The 20,239-nt window shown below is 44.1% G+C and overlaps 1 long non-coding RNA gene across 1 annotated transcript; it reads right to left on the reverse strand.

Moving 5' to 3' along the window:
• Positions 1-3,755: 3,755 nt before the first annotated feature.
• On the reverse strand, positions 3,756-4,583 carry LOC120509986. The gene is made up of 3 exons (XR_005629380.1): positions 4,458-4,583; positions 4,212-4,339; positions 3,756-3,867 (listed from the first exon to the last, which is right to left on the reverse strand). It is a non-coding gene; the product is annotated as an uncharacterized LOC120509986 (long non-coding RNA).
• Positions 4,584-20,239: the final 15,656 nt, after the last annotated feature.

The following is a 20,239-nucleotide window of genomic DNA, read 5'->3' on the forward strand; positions in this document are numbered from 1 at the left end:
CATAACCTGGCTGTCGCTAGTGAAATCTCAGGGCCACTCTCCTAGAGAGTGAGAAATCACTCAGCTTGTCCTAGCTGGGCCACAATAACTCACTGCATACCTTCCCTCAGCTCGAGTCAAGGTGCCCTTGGTGAGCCCTTGCAGGAGGAGGTCTGAGCAGAGCTCAGTGCCCTCTGGCTTGTCACCAGCCCCATGTGCCAGCAGGCAGCTGCTGCTGACCTGAGCAGAAACTCTTGCCCTGGAAAAGGGCCTTTGCTGCTCACCTCTAAGAAACAATTTGTACTTGAGACAGAGAAAAGCTGAGGCTTCTAGCAATCATTAGGAAAGCAGTGAGGTGTATAGGCTGTTGGGTTGTTAGTCATTTGGGCAGTCCCCAAGAGGTGTTTGTGTGGATGGGAGGGTGAAAAATGTGCCTTTACAACATGTGTAAATGGCAACTAATTTTTCTTTTTTTTTCTTCCTTTTTTTTTTCTTTCTCCGGAGTGCAAAAGGCCTATAAAACAATTAGAGCTTAAAATTGGACTCCTGGCAGAGAAGGAGAGAGGGAGTTTATGCCTTGTTAAGTGTAATCAGTCTGGTGATCAAGGGACAATTTCAGCTGCGTGAGATATAATTACATCATAAACTCCACATTACAAACAGGTCAAGCAGAGGTGAAAAGGTAAAGAGGGAATAAACTACTACGCCCTTTGGGGGACGTGGCAGAGGAGACTTTTCTGGACTCCATTTCCCAGAGAAACTTCTCCAGCTGGAATGGGAGGTGTGAGCTTGCAGGAAAGGCAGGCTGGCACCTCAGGGGAGGAGACAGACACACCTGAGGTTTCACATCTGCCAGCTAGACTGGAATCTTACTTTGGGCAAGTTAAATATTAATCATGTTTCAGAAAACAGACAAACATTTCTTTGTGGCCTGAAGCTGGAGGAGAGTGTTTGTGGCTTCGCTGCCAGCTGAATTTAGGATGACAGCCAGCTACAAAGAAAAAGGAGGCATAAATAACCCTCCCAGGTGGTGGGGGCACACCTGAGGCTGAGGATGCAGAGCCTGTTTGCAGGGACAGGGGCTGCAGCACAGCTCAGCACCGAGCTGGAGAGAACATGGTGCCAGAACAGGCTCGGGAATGCTGCTCTGGAGCCCACTGTCCAGAGGTCCTACACCTCAAACATGACCCTCAAGGTATCTCATCAAAGGAGTGGTGCTGCAGAGCTCAGCACCAGTTTGTCACTCTCCCAGGCTACCTGGGAGCAGTGAGAAAGAATCTCTTCCCTCCATGCAGGAAATCACATCAGGCACAGCCAGGGGACCAGACTTGCCCTGGGGGCTGACTCTGGCTGGACCCAGTTGGGGCACATTTCAGAAACACTTCTTAGAGCACAAGTGGCTGCTTGGGTCTATCCAGGAAAAAATGAGAAACAAAAATCTGGCTTAACATTTGCTACTTTAGGTAAATACTTTTATAGGTGAGGTTTTCAAATGAGGAAAACTGAGTAATAAAAAAGAAGGAACACAGCAAGGGGACATGGGTCTGTTTAGGAACAGTTTTAGGAAATGTAAGATTTCTCAGCTCAGGGACTTGAATTATTGACAAAAGATTAAAGTAATTTTGGGAAATTCTATTTTCATAGTTTTTTGTCTCAAAAATAGATGAGCATTTTAAAAAGAGTTGTGTCAGTAATTCTGGTCCTCATTTCTGGTCTTGCTGCTAAAGATCTGCTTTATAGACTAGAGAACTCTGTCTGGGATCAAGAGTTCCAGTTTTTCTTGTCACTGACATGCTTCATGTTATTAGATAAATCACTTAACCTTTCTGTGACATACTTCCCCATCTGTAAAATGAGGTTGATAATCATACTGCTTACTTCACAAAAGTGTTAGAAGAATGAATTATCACTGTTTTTATAAGCACTTATATCTATCTCTGGGGCAAAGACTGGGGTTTTTTCTGTACTCATGCAACAGCACAGGAGTCCTGCTCTGTAATGGATGTTGGTAGGCTCTATTATCATATAGGAAGATAAAAATTAAATATAGCTTTTGACAATGCAGCAAACAGGATTTGTAAGTATAACAATAAGAGCGGGCTAGATGAAAAGAGCAGGGCCTCTTCCTCTCTTTTTTTTTTTTGTGCTGAAGGAATGATCAATTAATTATAAAGACAGCATCCTGAAATACAGCCCTACCTCAAAGTGGGCAGTGTAACCCTTCTGTGATGACCATTCTTCTACAAAGGATGGAAAAAATGATTGATGTTTATACAGCCCTATGAATTGAATATTTTTAGAGTGCTTGGAGAATTTGGTCAAGATCATGTGGCATTAAGAGCTTTACAAGCCCAGAGCTGGAGACAGCCCTCACCCAAGAGAGTCTGAGACCAAAAGAGACACACCATGAACTTGAGAGAAACTATGTCAAGTAGAAATACATATGTCCAAGAACACACAACAGGTCATGGCCAGAGATAGGGATTCTCAGGATGACGTTATTTTAAGTCCTTCTTCTCACTGCCCCCTTGTGACCATGGCTCCTGTGCTGTTCCTGGACTGCAGGTCAGCTTTATTCACACAGGCTTGGTGTTGTTTCTAAGAGCAGAAACAAAAATGCACACTGGCTAATCTGGAGGCTTAGTGACCCTGCAGACAACTGAGAAAGCAGGGAGCTGGGGAAGTTTGAACTGGCTTTTGCAGTGGGACCATCACCAGCAGCAGTCAATGCAGCCTTGGCTAGTGCCTGGTGCTGCTGTCATGGAAGAGACTTTCACACATCAATCAGATTAGAGCCAGTCATAAGTGAGGAGCTCAGCACCTACTGACACAGTACATTTAAAAGGACTAATTAGTCCCTGGTGCTGTCTGCAAGGAATGACTTAAGCTGCAAGTTGCTTAACACAGTCTCACAGGATGGCAATGAAGAAGCCTGGATTAAACCCTGCTGTGAATCATTGCTGCCACAGCTGTAGCATCATACAGACTGCTCACAAATAACTCTGTGTGAAGTTGGGCTGACACCATTAGGCATCTTCTTGAGGCATTCCCTTCATGACTGGCTCAGTCCTTCCTATCATGCCTGTCTTTTTGGACCAGCATAGAGGGAGTAAGTTTATGGACAGAGAATTACAGCTCTGGCTGTGCTTTGGGACACAGAAGTGGTTCCCAGCTCCTGGCTGTGCCAAGAGCAGAACTCACACAGAATTGTTGTTCTTGTGCCTAGACCACTTTGTCACCTCCCTTTGGCTTTGGGGAAGATAGCTTTTGTCATTTTCCTGAAATGGAAGGGCCATAATTTCCAGGAGTTTTAGGGACCTTTCTCAGTATGGCTTTTCAAAGGGTTTAAGGAAGGCTCACACACTGGAGGATGGGCCTCCTGCCCTCTCAGCTGAAGTTACCAGGGATGGTAAGGGCAGGGGTGTGGAGATCAACAGCTGGGGCTGTGAGGAGAAACACAAACCAGACAGGAGCTCATGGAGCAGTGGGTGAGCCTTGTCCAGTCCGGACACAATCACCTTTGGACTGTGAGCCATCGTGAGACCCGTAGGACAGTCTGTGGTGTTTGTCTGATAGGTTTCCTGCAGTGCTGCCTGATCCTGAGGTGGGCTCCAGCTGCCAGAAGGGGAAAACAGGCACTAGAGTACCAGACATGTTCTCCAGTCATGCCACTCACATACAAAGCATGCCTGTCTGGAGAAAATTTAGAGGGAAACTGTTTTGTCTGCCTGCTTGCAGAAGCCAGTGGAAGTACACTGTATTTTTATTCCCTATAGCTCTTGCCCAGCCTGGAGCCTTCTTGGCTTGGCAATGTGGTGATGTCCCTGGGACAGTGCTTGCATCAGGATTGGACACCCCTCCTGCCTGTGCTCCCTGTGCTGTCCTTTTCTGCAGGGGGAAAAAAAACCCAAAGAAATCTGTTAGTACACCAAAGAAATCTGACAACAACTGGAAAAGAGCCCAAAGTGTTGAAACCTGCCATCAGTGTGGGAAAGGATGAGAGAAAAATTATGGCATGCAGTCCTGATACCACTATTTCTTGGCAGGAGACAACTGTCTGCACAACTCAGATAACTTCCCAGAGTAAGAAAGCACAATCATAGCTCAGCACAGAGGAGCAAAGAGCTTGGAGAAAAAGGCCCCATCCTTCTGCTGACTCTTGAGGGAAAACCAATGTCCTTCCCACCCAGACTGAACAGTCTGACCAGCTTGGCTCCTCACACTTTCCAAACCTCTGTGCAGTGGTTGGCTCTGTCTTTCCACCCTGTTGTCTCAGACAAAATCATTGTCTGCAGAAGAGAATGCCTCCAGAAGCATGGTTGAATCTGGCCAGGATGCCACCACTTTGCTCCCTGTGCTGCTGTGGGGAGAAATCATGGGGGGGTTTGATCAATCCCAGCTGGACAAGCAGCCCGAAAGTTGGCTTTTCCCAGTTTCTAAGGACTTGGTTCCATCATCTGACCACACTTGGTGCTCACCTAATACCTGTGCCCAGGCTTTTTCATCTCTGGAAAAGGAAATAGCTGACATATCTGACTGTAACTGGAGTTAAAAGGAGTCTGCCTTCCAGCTGAAGCAAAACGCCAGGAAATCCTTAACAAAACTCCCAGAAGTGTCAGAAAAGTGACAGGAGACTGAAGCAAGGGCTTAATAATGGAGTGACTCTTCCAATCAATTGGTGTGAGTTAATTAATTAATTGCTGCAGTTGCAGTGACATTCCCTCTGGCTGAGTAATCGGGAAATCTGCCACCTGAGGCTCTTAGGGAGTTAATTGCCTTAAACTTTGTTAAAGCAGAGTGATAATACCATTTAAAAAATGCTATCAATGCACATTTCTTGTCTTTTGGGATCTTCCAAACCCATTCTTCATTTTGCAGAGCAAAACCTTTAGAGTTTTACTTGGAACAACCGAGTAATGGAGACAGATGAGGTGGAGAAACAGGGAGCACAACTGTGAAATACAAATTTTGTATCGTCTGAAACTGAGCCATGCTGGTGAATTTGAAATACCCTGAATCACTCTCCAAACTTTCAGTGTCCATCCAGACTCCTGTCCCTTCTTAAGTGTTTTTTCTCCATCAGGGAGTGGAGTTTTCTCACTCCCTTGGAGCTGTTATTCTCTTTTAAACTTTGTATGAAAACCCTTTTCTTTTTTCAACCTGATTTTATCTCAAGCAAGTGTTCATAGGCATAGGAGAACTATTCTGGGAAGAGAAGAAACCCTTCTACCACCCCTTTCACAGCTACCTATTTCTCAGGCTGAAGCTGAGCTTCTCTGTGTTTTAGACCTCCCTCTCAAGTGAGTCCTTTGAGATCTTTGCAGGACATTTGGTATTCTATCAGTGGAAGTGGGTATTTTTGGCTGGAGCCCCTGCAGACATCTGTTTAAGGAGGCAAAGTGGAGGCCTTTGAACGATGTCAAGCTGTTCTGAGGTAAAACTAGCCCTGTACCAGCAGCAGAAAAATGCCTGTCAGAAGGCTTAGCCTGTGGTGTGTCTGGCTCTCAGGCTGTTGAACCTCTGTGCCCTCCCTGCACTCCCTGCTTGTTTGTCTGTGGCTCCAACACACAGTGTGCTGCAGGCAGCTGCCTTTGCTTTCCTGCCCAGGGCTCCCACCTGTACCCTGCAAGGTTTTGGCTCCCTAGCAAGTGATGGAGCAGGAGGAAAAAAATTCTCTCTCCAGCACTCAGAGTTTTCCCTAACCAGAGCCTGCTAGAAAGCTTCGCCTTTTCTTGATATTTCTGATTGGAAACAACCTACAAAAAGTGAGCCAGAATAAAGAAACCAAAAGAAGGAAACAGTTTTGTCTCTCAAAACTTCATCATATGAGAGACAGTGGGTGCGTATAGAAGAAACATTGAGAACTTGATACTATCAATTCTCATAATTTGTAGTTGTTTACAATGTTTATTTTCTTGTTTTTCTCAAAAAGCCCTTTGAGTCCTGCTCTTATAGCATAGTCTCAGGGTTTGTCAAAATATGAAAGGAGAGCATAGCCCTTCAAAAGATGGAGGAGAGATTGAAATTGTTAGACCAACAGCCTCAGAATAGGGAACAAAACCAAGTGACTCGTGTTATAAATGGTACATTTAAATATTCCAGAGATTTTATAGGGCCATAATAATAATTTTCTTATAGCTTGAGGCTGGCAAAACTGGTATTTTCTCCCTTTTCCAGCATGAAGCATTCATGGTCTTTTGGGGAGGTGTCCCAGATGTCCCCAGTGCAGCCCCGTCAGCTCTCAGATGCAAACCGCCGTTTTCTCCCTTCTATCTTATCTATCAGTCACTTCATGTGGGAGCTCATACACATATTATTAAATATAAATACAAACCCCAGGCACACATTTTTATCCTTAAGTAATAAAATCTAATGGAAGAATTTACAGTCATAGGTTGTAAAGCAATAATAGTTGTAAAATCATTTAGCAGGGTTCAAACACAGGTGAAAGGAGAAGTTCAGAAGTTCAGCAGCTAAATATGTTTCCTGGCAGTTTCCTATGACAAACAGCAAATCCCCTATTGACATGGTACCAGTAAGGAAAGAGCAGACCTGCTCTCAACAGCTCCACTTGTATTTTTGAGTTCATGGCTCATTCACATTTATTACTTCTGAAGTCCATTTTCTACAGGTCAACTTATTCAGGGGGTAGTAGTGAGAACTGGCTGAAAAGGTCACTGCAGAGACAACAGGAATCCAAATTTCTCTATGGTGCCACTCAAGCCCAACGAAGGGCAAATAAACACTTTAATTGAGACACGATACACATGATGTATCACAGATGGGGACCACTGGCACTACCTGGAAGTTCTTGGCACAAGCAAGCCTCTGTTTCTATGGGCACCTAGTGCTCCACCAAAAAGACTTAGATGCAATTACCATTAAGGTACTTACAAGTGTATTGTTTATATTGCAGCTTCTGCCATTTCTAGCAAGCACTTTCTAGCAACTGCTGCTTACTACATGTAGCCATTCTAAGTTGGGCAACAACTTTGTTAGATGTCTTCACCATGCCAAAGCATAAAACATATGCTTGGCTCTTCAGAGATTGAGCCAGTCTTCTTGTGCCTCTGTTGTTTATAGATTAACATTGGTTTACTGTTTATTGGTAAGAACAAAAGCTAGTAAGCCCAGGCCTCAGGAGTTGCACAAAGCACATCAGGTGGTTGACTTTAAACTCCAGATCCCACCTGCCATGTGGTGCCAGCCCAAGGCACTGAGACAGGAATGAGGCAGGAACCCCACAGCTGTTGTTAGTTCTGCTTCTACTGCTGCATTACTTAACATCCCACCTGAACTTTGTCCTAATGATGGGGACAGATAAGTTATAAGGTTGCTCACTGGATAAGAAGATAACTTTGCCCTGTGCTTCATTTCGTAATTATTTTTTAAGAACGAATTGTTAGAAGGTGTGAGAGGTACTAAACAGAGTGTACCTTCTCTCAATAAAAAAGAACTCAATTTCTTCAGCAAGCTAGCAGCAATGTGATAACTATGATGTATGCAACACAAGAACTTTAGCATCTCATGGTCTTTGGCACTTTTTAACTTAATTAACCTTGGCAATCTAAACTACTTCCAGCGAATCACGGTTGTGCTCCCAAACAAGTCCCTGTTACCGCCCTCTCTGAAGAAATGTCACCACTTCCTCAAAGCCAATCAAACACTCATATTTTTTTTTAATTGAAAAGATTCCCTGTCATAATAATGTGCATAAAACATACCAAAACGTCCTGCCCTCTTACTGGAACAGGCTCCCATTCTGGTGTAGTGCTATTTCCACACTCTGGAATGCCTGGTGTGTCAAAGTAGGCAAACAAACAGCTAATTCCCCAGCAAACAGCCCATTATTCCTTCTGAGCATACAAGTGCATCCTCCTTTCTCATGTTGTCCTCTGCACTAAATGCAGCAGGGAACAAGCTGTCCAGAGGAGATTTCTGATGGGCTACCAGGGGATGTAGGGGACACTGTGGTAAGACAGGGGCTTAGAAAAGTGCTGAAACCTATCACTGGTGAAAGTGACGATGGTTTCTCTACTCTGCTTCATTTCTCATGTTGCCAGACTGTTCTTTTAGGGTTTTGTTTGAGAAAAATCTTTAGTTCTGGTGGAAGTTAACATATTATCACCTTTTACTGTTTCACCGGCTTTGCTCCCTCTGTTTGCTCTCTTTCTTTCTTATGCTCTCTGCTGTTTCTTTCTTCATTTAATCCTAATTCCTGATGTGATTTGCTTTCCACTGCCCAGCTCTTTCCTCAAGGACAGGTCACAGAAAGTAAGCACAGGGTCACTGGCTGAAAAAAAAAGGACATCTCTGTGGATTGCCCCCATGCCGACCTCTTCTGAGAGTTTCTGCAGTCTTGCCTGCAAAGAAATTGTGCTGGACACAGAGCAGGTTTGCAAGGCAAGTTCTCTGGAGGGCAGAGAAGGTCAGCATTTTGGCTGCCTGGAGGGGCTTGGTGCCTCCCTCTCTGTGCCAGCCTCCCTTAGATGCCCGTGCTGCTGGCTACAACAAAAACCTTGTTGGAAGAGAACAATCAGCTGAGAGACACGTGGATCAAGAATTGTTGCCTGCCTGGGATGGGAGATCAGTGTGCTGGGCTTCTGGTGCAGCAGAGTAAATCTAGAGAGAACAGTTTACTGGGAAAAGATCCCAGGCCCAGTTTTCAGGGTTCAAGCAAAGGGAACAGCGCTGGTTCTGACAGAATTGTCAAAGCAACAGACAGACTGGCCCTGTATTTGTCAGGGATATGGTTAACCACAAAATTACTAGCTTCCTGACAAGTAACCTGGTTTTGACATGTTTTTCTCATACATGTCTTTACCCTCCTTCATCAAAGTCTGGCAGCTGACTACAAGATTTGCCAGTGCAGTCAGATGCCCTGAGACTGGACCCTGGGAGCAGAAGACCAGCTAAACCATCTAGAGTTTGCGTCCTCCTGGGATCCCCAGGGAGCCTCATTTCTTCAAATGAGCAGCTCCACTACTGCATGAGGCAACTGGGACAAAACTGTTTCTTCAGCTTCACAAACGGGCAAGAAAAAGCACCACGTGTACTCAGGGCAAATGTTTATAGTACAAATTTAGCATTGACTGAAGCAGATTAACAACTGGCTGCAGAATTTTATCCACATCCCCCCTGTCCCCCAGGACATCATGAGTCAGTGAGCAAGCTGTTGACAGCACAAGAGATCAGACCTTATCAGCCCAGCAGTAGCTCATACCACTGTGGGCATCAGAACCTGCAGGTGGAGATCAGTGATGAAAACTGGGGCTACTGATGCTGTTTTTAGGGCTTGGTGGGGTTTTAATTCCTAGCCTGACAGATGTCACATAAGGAGGACAAAACACTGGCAAGGGGAAAACAAGAAAACATTATGGTTCAGAGAGCAGATACTGAATCCCCACGTCTGCAGGGCTTTTTGTGGTGGATTTGCAATGGGAAAGTTTAACCTACAAAAATTAGCTCTCCCTACAATCAGGAAAGACTCTGCATGAGGTGGTTTAGAGCAACTGAAATGGGGCTCATGTCTTTGCCTGACCTGTAGAAAGAACCTGAATTTGTACCCAATACATGAGGTTAAGTGCCAGCCACAGAACCATCAGAGGTCCTGGTATCCCAATACATTAAAAACACCAGACAGATGAATGCAAATAACATCACACTTACAGCAAATGGCAAGGATGTACCATGCAGTGGTGCTTCTTGGGAAATGGAAAAAACTATGCCTTTCTTTATGAAGGAAGACAAGAAGATTTTTCTTATTGTGTAGACACAGAAGCAGAATTTGGAAACATTGGTTAGTTGCTCACACTATATCACTTGATTTGGAAAGGGTGGTAATGTTTCTCACTTGTCCCTAAAGTGGCACATCATGGATTCCATTGTGGCACTTGACAGTTAAACCTTTTTATGGGCCACATTATTTTCCCTTATTTAGCTCTATGCTCCATTTCAGCATCACCAAAACCCAGACTGGTTTATGACCTCCCTCAAACAACATCTTGGAACTCCAGAGCTGTGAGGAACCATAGTATAACTGTAAATGAGATAAACTGGTTGGGAGGCTAATTGCTGCTAAGTGACTTGATTTTCTCATGCAGACAGCAGGAAGGTCTTTCTGCTCCCATCTCACGTGTACAGTGCAGAACTGGGGTCATGTAGCAGGTGGCTGATTAAAAAAAGCAAATGCAAAGGCTGCTGGCCTGCCCGGTCAGTCAGATACCTGTTTCCAGTCTATGGGGCTCAGTGGCTTTCTGGAGCTTTTGAATAGTTTGGGTCTTCTCAGAGGGTTTTGGAGGTGCTTTCCTTCAGGGGAAGGACATGGTTGTCAGGTGCTCCCTGCAGCCTGGTGATGGTCCCCAGTCTCTATGTAAATCCACAATAATTCTATTTTGCAACCTTTATTTCCTCATACCCTGGCACTGCTGAGGAGCTTCAAGAGCAACTCCACATGGAGTGTGTGGTGTGTGCAGTGCAGGTCACTGCTGAACTGCACTTTCTCAAGAGCATCTTCTCTGCCAGCTGGGCCCAGAGGGAGCTGGGATTCTCCTGAGCTGGTCCCAGGTAGTAAAACCTATGCTATCAGCATTCATAATTTGATGAAATGAGCTTCTGCTTCCTCATTTTCTCACTTAATGAGCAAAGCAGGGTGGTGCTATCAGCTACAGGAGCAGACACCACCTGGGAAGCAGAGACAAGCAGCAGTCCAGTCCCATGCACTGGCCTGTGTAGCTACTTCTTGGGAAATGGCAAAAGTGGCAGAAGTGAAGGCAGGCTCTGAGGCAGGATCACAGCTAGTGTGTGGTGCTGCTCAGGAAACATGAAAGCAAGGACTGGGGGATGTGTGTCACAACTGATGCTGCTATTGACAATGCTCACTGTGTGTGACCTTGCACCAAACTGCCAGTCCCCTCTAAGCATTTTGCCTTTCCAGAGGAGGTATGTAGGAACAGCATCTGTCAAGAAGTAGGATGACTCCAGGTCAGACTATGTTTGGCATGTGTTTCTTGGTATGTGGTGAGACACAGATGTATTGCATACAATTTCTGCAAATACTGAGGGGCAGATATCAGGCTGAATGGCCTTTCACATGGCAGGAATCCCAAGATGTGGGGCAACAAATTATCTCCTTTGCAAAGGAAAATGCCATCACTCAGAAGATCATGGTTTTATTTCTCCATGGCACTTTTGACTGGCATGTGGGCATTGCCATTATGGTGGGCAATGCAACCATTGCTTAGAGCAAGTGATAAAGCGATCAGGATTTTTAGCTGAATTTGGCCAGAAAGAAAAAAAAGAAACATAAAAGTAAGATAAATCTTTAGTCTTTATTAGGATAAATGGGGCAAAGCTTAGATTAAACCTCTGCTACTGAAGCAGCATTGATTGTGGGTGGGAGTTGCAGAGCTCAGCAATAGGAAGGCAACCGTGATGCCTTTGGTTAATGAACACATTCCTGCCGTCATCAGCCCAGGCACTGCCTTTGCACTGCCCAGCTAATAAGAGAGAAAAAAGTTGCTCTGAGTTTTTAATATAGTTTCTACCTAATGTGTTGATTCCATCTGAGTTTGGCTCAGGTATTTTTCCAGCCTACGGAGAAAACTCAAATGGCTTTGAAGCCATCTTGGGAAAAAGAAGCCACTAGCAGAGACTTGTGCAGGAGCTTGTACCACAGGGTGGTGGAATGCTACTCATTGTGATGCTGCAAGATGTGGCAAGATAAATAATTTTAAACACAGAGCCAGTGGAGAACGTTTCCCCCCTTCGATTTTCAGATGACCCAGGTGTAACAATGAAAAAAATAATCCCTTGAAAGGACTTGTAGCTGTTTCAGCATCAAGATTTAGTACACTACAGGATGGAAATATATGGGAAGCATCTGTCAATGTGTCAGCATCTTAAAACAAGAAGAGTAAAAAACCAAAAAACAACTAACAAAGAAACTCCCAAGTGGACAAAATAGAGTTTGTCTGAGAAAGACTATACAGAAAGGATATTGCTTTGTTTTTGATTGGATTTCTCAAGCTTTGTTGTCCCCTCATTCTGTGCTCACTACTTGGTGCTCCCAGGAGACTCTGCCTGAAATGTCAGAGTTAATTTATACCAGGAAAATTCTGTGACCCTTTGTAGGAAACCATGAAGCACATCAGTGTGCTTCACATATTTTAATTCTTGCTCGGAGAAGTTGTGGATGCCCCTTCCTGGAAATGTTCAAGGCCAGGTTGGACGGGGCTCTGAGAAATCTGGTCTAGTGGAAGGTATCCCTGCATGTGGCAGGAGAGTTGGAACTGGATGACCTTTAAAGTCCCTTCCAACTCAAACCATTCCATGATGCTGTGATTCTTTGATTATTTCCCCAGGTGAGGCAACTGTCTGTAGAGAAAAGCTGAGTTGGAGCAGTGAGTGTCAGTCCACATCTGACATGCCGTGCATCTCTGGGGAGTCCAGGTGTTTGCCTAAGCTGTTCCCCATTTTCAGGGATCTGTGCCCATGTAGTGGTACCAGAGTGAAATCACTGTGGAAGGAACTCAGAATCCAAATTGTGTAAAATGCTTCCAAACTGGTGTAGTTGGTGAATGCAGACTGCTTTTCTGTAGCAAAGAGCTGTCGGGAAGAAATCCTTCCTAACACGTCCATCTCTCCCTCTCCTATTCTGGAGCCTGGCTCTCTGGTGAAAGGCTTCCTTGAACAGGGGGAAATGAAAGTGAATACAAACCTGTTAAGAAGAAACAAGATCATTTGGCAATCAGCCAAGGAAAAGGATTTCTATTTCTGTTCAGTAATCACATGGTCAGCATCACCAGAAGGTTTTCTTCTTGTTTTGTGTTTGGATAGCAAAACTCATCATTGTCAATAGAGAAATTGTGAGGCCTGCCTGATCTTCCCAGAGCTTTTTCAAGTTGATCTTTATTGGCACATAAGTCTCAAAATTGATGGCCTGTGCAGGGAGAGATTTTATTCATTCCAAGGTGAGACAGGGATAAGAAAGGATGCATGTGTGACACAGGCATTCACAGTGCCCAGGGAGCCACCTGAGGGATACCTGGGGATTCTGCATCTGCTCCTCCCCACCGAGGGTAGGGGACTTTGCTGTGGTGCAGCTCCTGGGCTGGTGTCCCTAAGTAGCTTGCAGGCTGAACCTGGCTGGTGTCTCACCACGTTATTGCTCTGCACCAGCCAAAACTCAGTACACCTCAATTGTCACGTCACTTTGCTCTGAGGTGACATTTAGCATGACCCATGACAGTGCCCTGTGCTGCATGAAAATGTTGGCACACCATTTGGCTACTGTGGAGCTGGAGGAACAGGTCCTGTCTCTGGGAGGTGCAATCCATTTGATTTATTTAGCAACTGAGTTAAAAGAAACTGAATTAAAACCAACTGCTTTAATTTTTTTAAAAATTAAATGTTGGGACCTTGTAATGAGTCTAGTGAGTTAAAATCAGATTGTCAAGGGTGGCTCTTCACTGCCAGCAAAACAGAAAAAAATTCATCAAGAGTTTCTTGTCAACTGCTAGAAAATACTTTCCATCACCCCTAGGGAACTGTGCCTGCTGGAGACTGTGAGTGATTTTGGAAGCAGCAGGCAGGGAAATCACTTATTTTATTAGCTATATTTTGCAGCCCAGTATCTTTGTACAGTAAATAATATTTTGCATAAAGTCTCTGGCTGATGCTGTGCTTTTTATCATGGACTGCTATTTTTTACAGCTGCTCTTTTAAGTGTCAGCACTGAGCATTTGTTTGTGTCATCATCTGTGCTTTACATTGCTATGTGTGGCGATATAACTGTTCCAAAGCTTTGTACTGTGACAGGGGTGTCACAGTTCTTTGGAAGAGATGGAACCACACTTTGAACATTTTTCATTCTTTCCACGGCCACATTTATGGCGTTTGTAAAATTCTATGTGATTTTATGGCATTTCTAAAATAATGTCATTTTATGGCAGTTGGGAAATGCAGTGATTTCAATGAAAAATGGACTACACTGGTTTCAGTGGGAGAATTTTCCAGTGCCACTGAGGGATAAAACAACCAGCCAAACTTTCTGAGCATAACAGAAAACTATTTTGAGGACAGCAGCAATTAAAGTGTTTTCTGCCTTTGGTATGTAAGTGATTATTTTTCTTGTGGTAAACAGTATTTGCTGTTTTGTATGATAGGCATGAGAAAAGAGTGTAGCAAGAAAACCCCTATAGTTAAGAATTTTAATAAAGCAGAACCTCAAGGAAATGACATATTTATAGTCACACCCATATGTGAGGGAGTAATCATGTTCAAAGACTGACAAGTCCCTAAAACTGGTATTGGTAAAATTTAGCTCTGTGCAAAGGGCCAGAAAAAAGGGCTTTGGGGCTTGTCTCTGCTCAGTATCCTCCATGTTAATTTGTCCCTATTTGCAGGATGTTAATGCTCCTGTTTGTCAGAATTAAACAGGACTGTTATTAAATACTGCAGTCATTTTTATTCTATGCAGCTGTGTAACCTTCAGTGGCTATGGACAGCTCCCCCCACCTCACCTCCCCTCCCTGCAGGCTGCACTCTTAGCCATAATTGAAGAAAAATCCAGAGAGGGCTGGGGGGCTGGAGGTGAGGTTTGTTAGAGTGCTAATTAGCTGATGCCATCACATCAGAATTACAAACCAATTCCTTCGTGGACTCCAGGGCCTCTTCTCTCCATCTTGGAGACAGATGCTGAATTTACCCTCAGAAAACAGGGGCAGATGATTAGTGCTGACACCCTCCAGTTCTGTCACTGAACTTTCTGGCACAGGGTGGATGGTTTAAGGGCCTTGGCTGGAATTAAAGTTTTCTGTCAAGGTTGCTTTTTAAAAATTTTATTTAAAAGATTTCCAGACTAATTCAACTGAATGTTGAATGAAATTTGATGAGGGACATTTCCTTTCCAGAGCTTCTCATTTTGGGAGGAAGGGAAAAACAACAGCAGCTCTGCTGATGAAAAAATTCAATTAGAGTTGAACTACCATTGGTTGTTGTGATTTCATTTGCGTTTATCTTTTAATTAATCTATCCTCATCTGATTTCTAATTTTTTTAAAGAATATTTTTTCCCCTTCTTTCTTTACGTGTGGTTCAGGAGCAGGTGTTCTGTGACTCTAAATGAGGATACACTGTGTTGCATCCCTTATTTCCCTTGCTGGATGGCGAAGACAGCCTTCTAAGAAAAGGAGTATTGTTAAATATATACATTACATCGAGGACAGGATCCAGACCGTGCCTGATACAAGTAGGCATTGCAGAGCCATAGTTTTGTGGCCACATCTGGGCTGCCTGAATTGGGCAGACTCTGTGGAAAGATTTAGGCATATTTGAAGTTCAAAAGCCCCTATCACTTCAAGATAATCCTTCTCAGAGGTGGGAACAGCCAGCATTGTTGAGGGTATCTGCTACCACCAGCACCGAAGGTGTGATCCCACTGCTGCAATTCCCAGGCCAAAAGCCACAGCTGCACCCAAGACCTGCTGATCACAGCTGCTACTCAGGAGGATGTGCACCCTCAGTTTTCTCTGCCTTCAGGAAGATGGGAGGCACAGCTCTGGTTGATATGGGCAAAGAGGGTGATCCCTTTTCAGGCTGGGTCCTGGTGCAGGCAGGAATGCAAAGGCTGTGGGGCAGGAGAGCAATCAAAGAGCCCAAGCAGGATTTACTGGTCTGCACGGAGAATCAGGACTGGGATTATGCCACCTGATCACATCCTTCCCATGGAAAATGAAGGCACAAGATTAATTTTGTTCCTAGTAAACATTTACACTAAGAAGCAGTTATTTTATGACAGTGTGATAAAACATTTCCTGGGCTAGTGCTGTGTGCTGCAACAGATCCTACACGAGCTGAGAAGACTTGGCTTCCCAGAAGAAGAGTTTCTAATCTTCATAGCTCCTTCAGCACTATCATTCACTATAACAGGAGTACAAATCTGGCTTTATTAAAACAGCTTGTCTGAGGTAGCTCAGCTAACCACAGAAAACATAAGATGCTATCACATGCTGTTGTTTTCGTAAGGACAGCAGCTTTAATACTGGAGAGCATTAAATTGCCTGGAGTGATATTAACTCCTGGAATGCTATGCTAATGCTGGTCTGCATTTGAATAACTCCCTGTGCTAGATGAACAGGCCTCTGGCTGCAGTTTTCTTTCGTGAGTATGTGTGTTAGAGGTATTTTTTCCCATGCACACAGCAATCTCTGCTTCTGCCAAGGTTGATGGACATTTTTCTGTTGGTAACAACAGAGACTGAACCAGAGTCCCACAGGTAGGCTTACCATCCTTCCTGGAGACATTCCTCGTCCCCAGTTACAGAGAGCTGAGCAGCAGATTTCTGCAAGGTAAAGATCAAAAGGCAGTGTTTGCCCCATAGCACCCCACATATCCCTAGTCCCCAGTTACAGAGAGCTGAGCAGATTTCTGCAAGGTAAAGATCAAAAGGCAGTGTTTGCCCCATAGCACCCCACATATTTTGAGTGGTCATAGGAAATTATTTATTTCATGTGTTTCACTATTAGGCTTGAGGAGATTGCTCCGCCAGCCTGATCCTGTGACTGAGGCAGTGGGGCACTCAGGAAGCAAGGGAAAAGGGCCCTGCTGGCTTTCATGAGAGTCTGGGGCATGTGTTGTTCATAGTAAGCCAAGAACTGAACTTGTGGGGGGGAAATTGTGCTGAGCCATCAGAGTAAACACTCCTAGGGAGCCCTGACTCCATAAGGAATGTAATTGTCATCATCTAAAGGATTCAGAATAAACCTGTGCAAACCAATACTTTTCAAAGACTAATACTTTGGCCAGATGACAGTAGTTGGCGACAATGACAGCAAAGAGCAAAATTAACAGAAAAGGCCACCTCTGTGCCAGATTTCAAGCTCCTGCTCCAAGTGCTGTTTCCAAAAGGGCACCAAAATTTTGTCACCCTGAGTTAAAAAGCGCAATTTCCCCAGCCTCAGGGACTGAATTGCTGAGATTTAAGACATTGGCTCCTGAGGCAGACAGATAACACAGAAATGTCAAAATTTGAAAGTTAAAATCTGTTGAAATTCCAAGTGTCTGAGAGCAGCCAGATTGCACTGTGGAGTGCTGTAAAATGTAATCAATAAAAGATTGCTAACTCCTGTGATGCAGGCTCAGATTTAAGACCCCTTGGTGTGCACCTGTTTTTTTGTAACTATAAGAAAGATAATCTTGGGATTCATATGACAGACCCTGAACACCAGACACCTATTTACTTCTGCTCCATGAAAACAAAGGAAAAGGCCCTTCTGAGTAGGTCCTTACACCATTGGTGTAAGGTGGTCATTCCTCAGGAGATGTTTACCCTGCCAGGTGCCCCTAAAAAGACTGTGTACCTACTTCTGCTCAGGATATCCTGGCAGTGTTATATGGGACAGCTATGAGTTCAGAGCAGCAAAAAGATATTAGTGAAGGGAATAAGGCAAAAGTAGCAAGGGCATTAGTCCTGTTAATGTGTGTGGGAGACAAAAGAAAGGAGGCAGGGAAAAGCAAGGCTTCAGAGAGGGGAAGATTGGGGATAGACAAGGCTGGTATTGCTGAGAGCCCTAAAAGTTTTCCTAGCTTCAGTAGTCACAAGCAGAGGAAGGTCACCCTACAGTCAAGAATGTGCTTCCTGCAGAGAAAGAAAGTGTTAAATTGGCTTATCCTATTATTGAGGGACAGACAAAGTGTCTGTTTTCTGCTATCAGAAGCATTGGGATGCATTTACAGCTGACAAGGCCCAGGGTCTGCAAGGCTGTAAATAGCAGCATCTATATTTAATCAAAGATGATGAAGGATTCAGTGAATTTCTGTCCTGTAAGCTCAACATCAGCCATGTAACAAAGACGAGTAATGTGATGGCAAAGAATGTGACTATGAGAGTTTTGAAATGCAGAGAGACAGACAACTACTACAGATTCCTGGCACGTGGCTGCTGGCTGGTACTCTTTTAATTCTTAAACAGGTTTCAGATCATTCAGGTGGCCAACATGTACTGCTTGATATGATGGCTCCAGAAAGGGTCAGAGGGCCAATGCAAGCTGTCCCATGAGGGGACATCCTCTCCTTGAAATGCCCATGACAGTATAATATGTATCTAATAGCTGGTGGAATAATGAATCATTTGCACTTTGAGACAAAGATTTCAATTTTTGGGGTTATTGAAAAACAAACCTGTTTGGGTTTCCTTTTAAAGCATTTAATCTAAACCCACCTTGTGGCTTTGACACCAGGTTCAATTTTGATCAAACTCCAGAGTCCTTTCAGAAGCTCCAGCTCTGAAGACCTGGAATGAAAGGCATTTTCCCTTCCCACCCTCTCCATTCTGCTGGGCTTCAGGAGGTCAGGAGGTGAGTTTTTATTGTTAGTCGCTTGAAAATAAAATCATTCTGTGCTGGTATCTTTGGATAGACACTGTAATTTATGGATTTCAACAAAAGCAAGAACATTCCCTGGAAGTGGGGTAGTGCTGTCCCAGGAAGAGAGCAGGTTTGCATAAGGACACAAGCAGGGAGGAGGTGTCACAGGAGACCTTTTTGGAAGAGCCAAACTCTCCTGGATGGTTAAAAGTCCAGCCGAATTAATTCACTGACCATAATCCATTAATTCACTGACATTCAGTGAATTAATTCGGATGGACTTTTATTTTGAATTAAGCCCTTATTTATACCAAGTCTTTTGTGTTAATCTCCCTGAGATGCACAGACATTGGCTCATTTGATGGTTTCTGAGCTAGAAGTGATAGTGTTTTCTCATACCAAAGCCAAATCAAACTACACAGGGGCGAAATATGAGCAGAGCAAGAAAATAGAAGTAGGCCCTTAGGTGAGACCCATTGTCCAGGCTAAAGGGAGATGTGAGGGAACAGAGAAAAGATATTTTACAATCAGTCAGCAAAGTCAGGTCAGAGCACAGAGTGGGAAAAGGACATAGAACTTGATCAAAAAGCACAAGGAACCAGATGTTTGGCTGCTTTGAATCACAGCTTTTTTTGACCCAAGGTCTAGTGTGTACCTGCACGGAATTGCAGAGCAGGCATCACCCTCTTTGCATGCTCTCTTTTTGACTGTGATCAAAACACATGGTAAACACATGAGGGGAAAAAAAAGAAAAGAGAAACCTTTAAAAGTAAACAACCCCCTCAAAACCTGAGCCCTCATTTCTAGCCATCCCCACAAAACAACAGCAACAACCATAAAAGGAAAGCTTTCTAGCTCTTACTCTCTTTATTTTACCAAAAAAGTTAGTGTGAAAATGGAAATCAGGGCCATAAGCCAGGGGGAGAAATTGTTCAGGTCACAAGGGGTTCTAGGGAAGCTTAAAGGTTGAAGCTGTCATATGGAAAATGCAAGTGGAATGTCATGGAGAGCTGTGAGACTGCAGGAGTCCCCCCAGGGGCCTGTAAACCCTGTCACTTGAATCACTTGATATCAGCTGAAGAAGGTTAGGATGAAACTGTGACTACATTTCTATACTCATGTCTTGTGTGCCCAGCTTCCTTGGATGACTTCTCCTTCAAGCAACTCTCTGTCAGGTTTAAGACATCGAAGCAAACCTGTGTTCTGAAGAACTGCAGAGTTGAGGATGTCCCAAGGACTGGTGTGTCCAACCTGGCATTATGTGGAGATATCAAAGTATGAAACAATGTAAAAGTAGCATCCTAAGCTTCTTACCTCCATATCCTGACCAAGGAAAATGGTCATGTTGTAATCATCCCAGAATCCTCCTCTAGGCTAAAGAAATATTCATGCAGGAAAAGCTGTCTCAGTGCAGGATCTGGCCTGGGTCCCTGGGATATTGTGCAGTGTTGTGTCCCCTTAGCTTTAGATGGTTATGATGCCTATATTCCAGATAATCATTGAGTAAGGACAATCCACATTCCAGAAACTGCACTAATGAGTGACCTGCACCTAATTCAGAAACTTTAGTGTGATCACTTTTTCTTCTTTTCAGTAATTTGAGTGTGTGTGTGTGGCTACAACGCAGTCATCTGAAGTTGCATGAGGTGAACACCACAAGTAATTTGTGTTGATTTTAATCAGTTCAGTGTTTAAGCTCTTTGATGGAGCTGAAGTTTAGCCCTGTATCTGACCTGAGTGTCCTTTAGGTGACTGATGACAGGGATGAAGATGACAGAGAATTCAGATCCAAGCAGGCATGAGGAAAGGTCTTGTGGAAGACCTGTAAGAGTACAAATACAGTATATACAGTGCAGACATTAGTGGAAGCAGGATTGGACCCTGAATAAGCAGGGG

The sequence above is a fragment of the Passer montanus genome, unplaced genomic scaffold, assembly GCF_014805655.1.
Source record: "Passer montanus isolate IOZ18808 unplaced genomic scaffold, ASM1480565v1 scaffold55, whole genome shotgun sequence".
Lineage (NCBI taxonomy): Eukaryota > Metazoa > Chordata > Aves > Passeriformes > Passeridae > Passer > Passer montanus.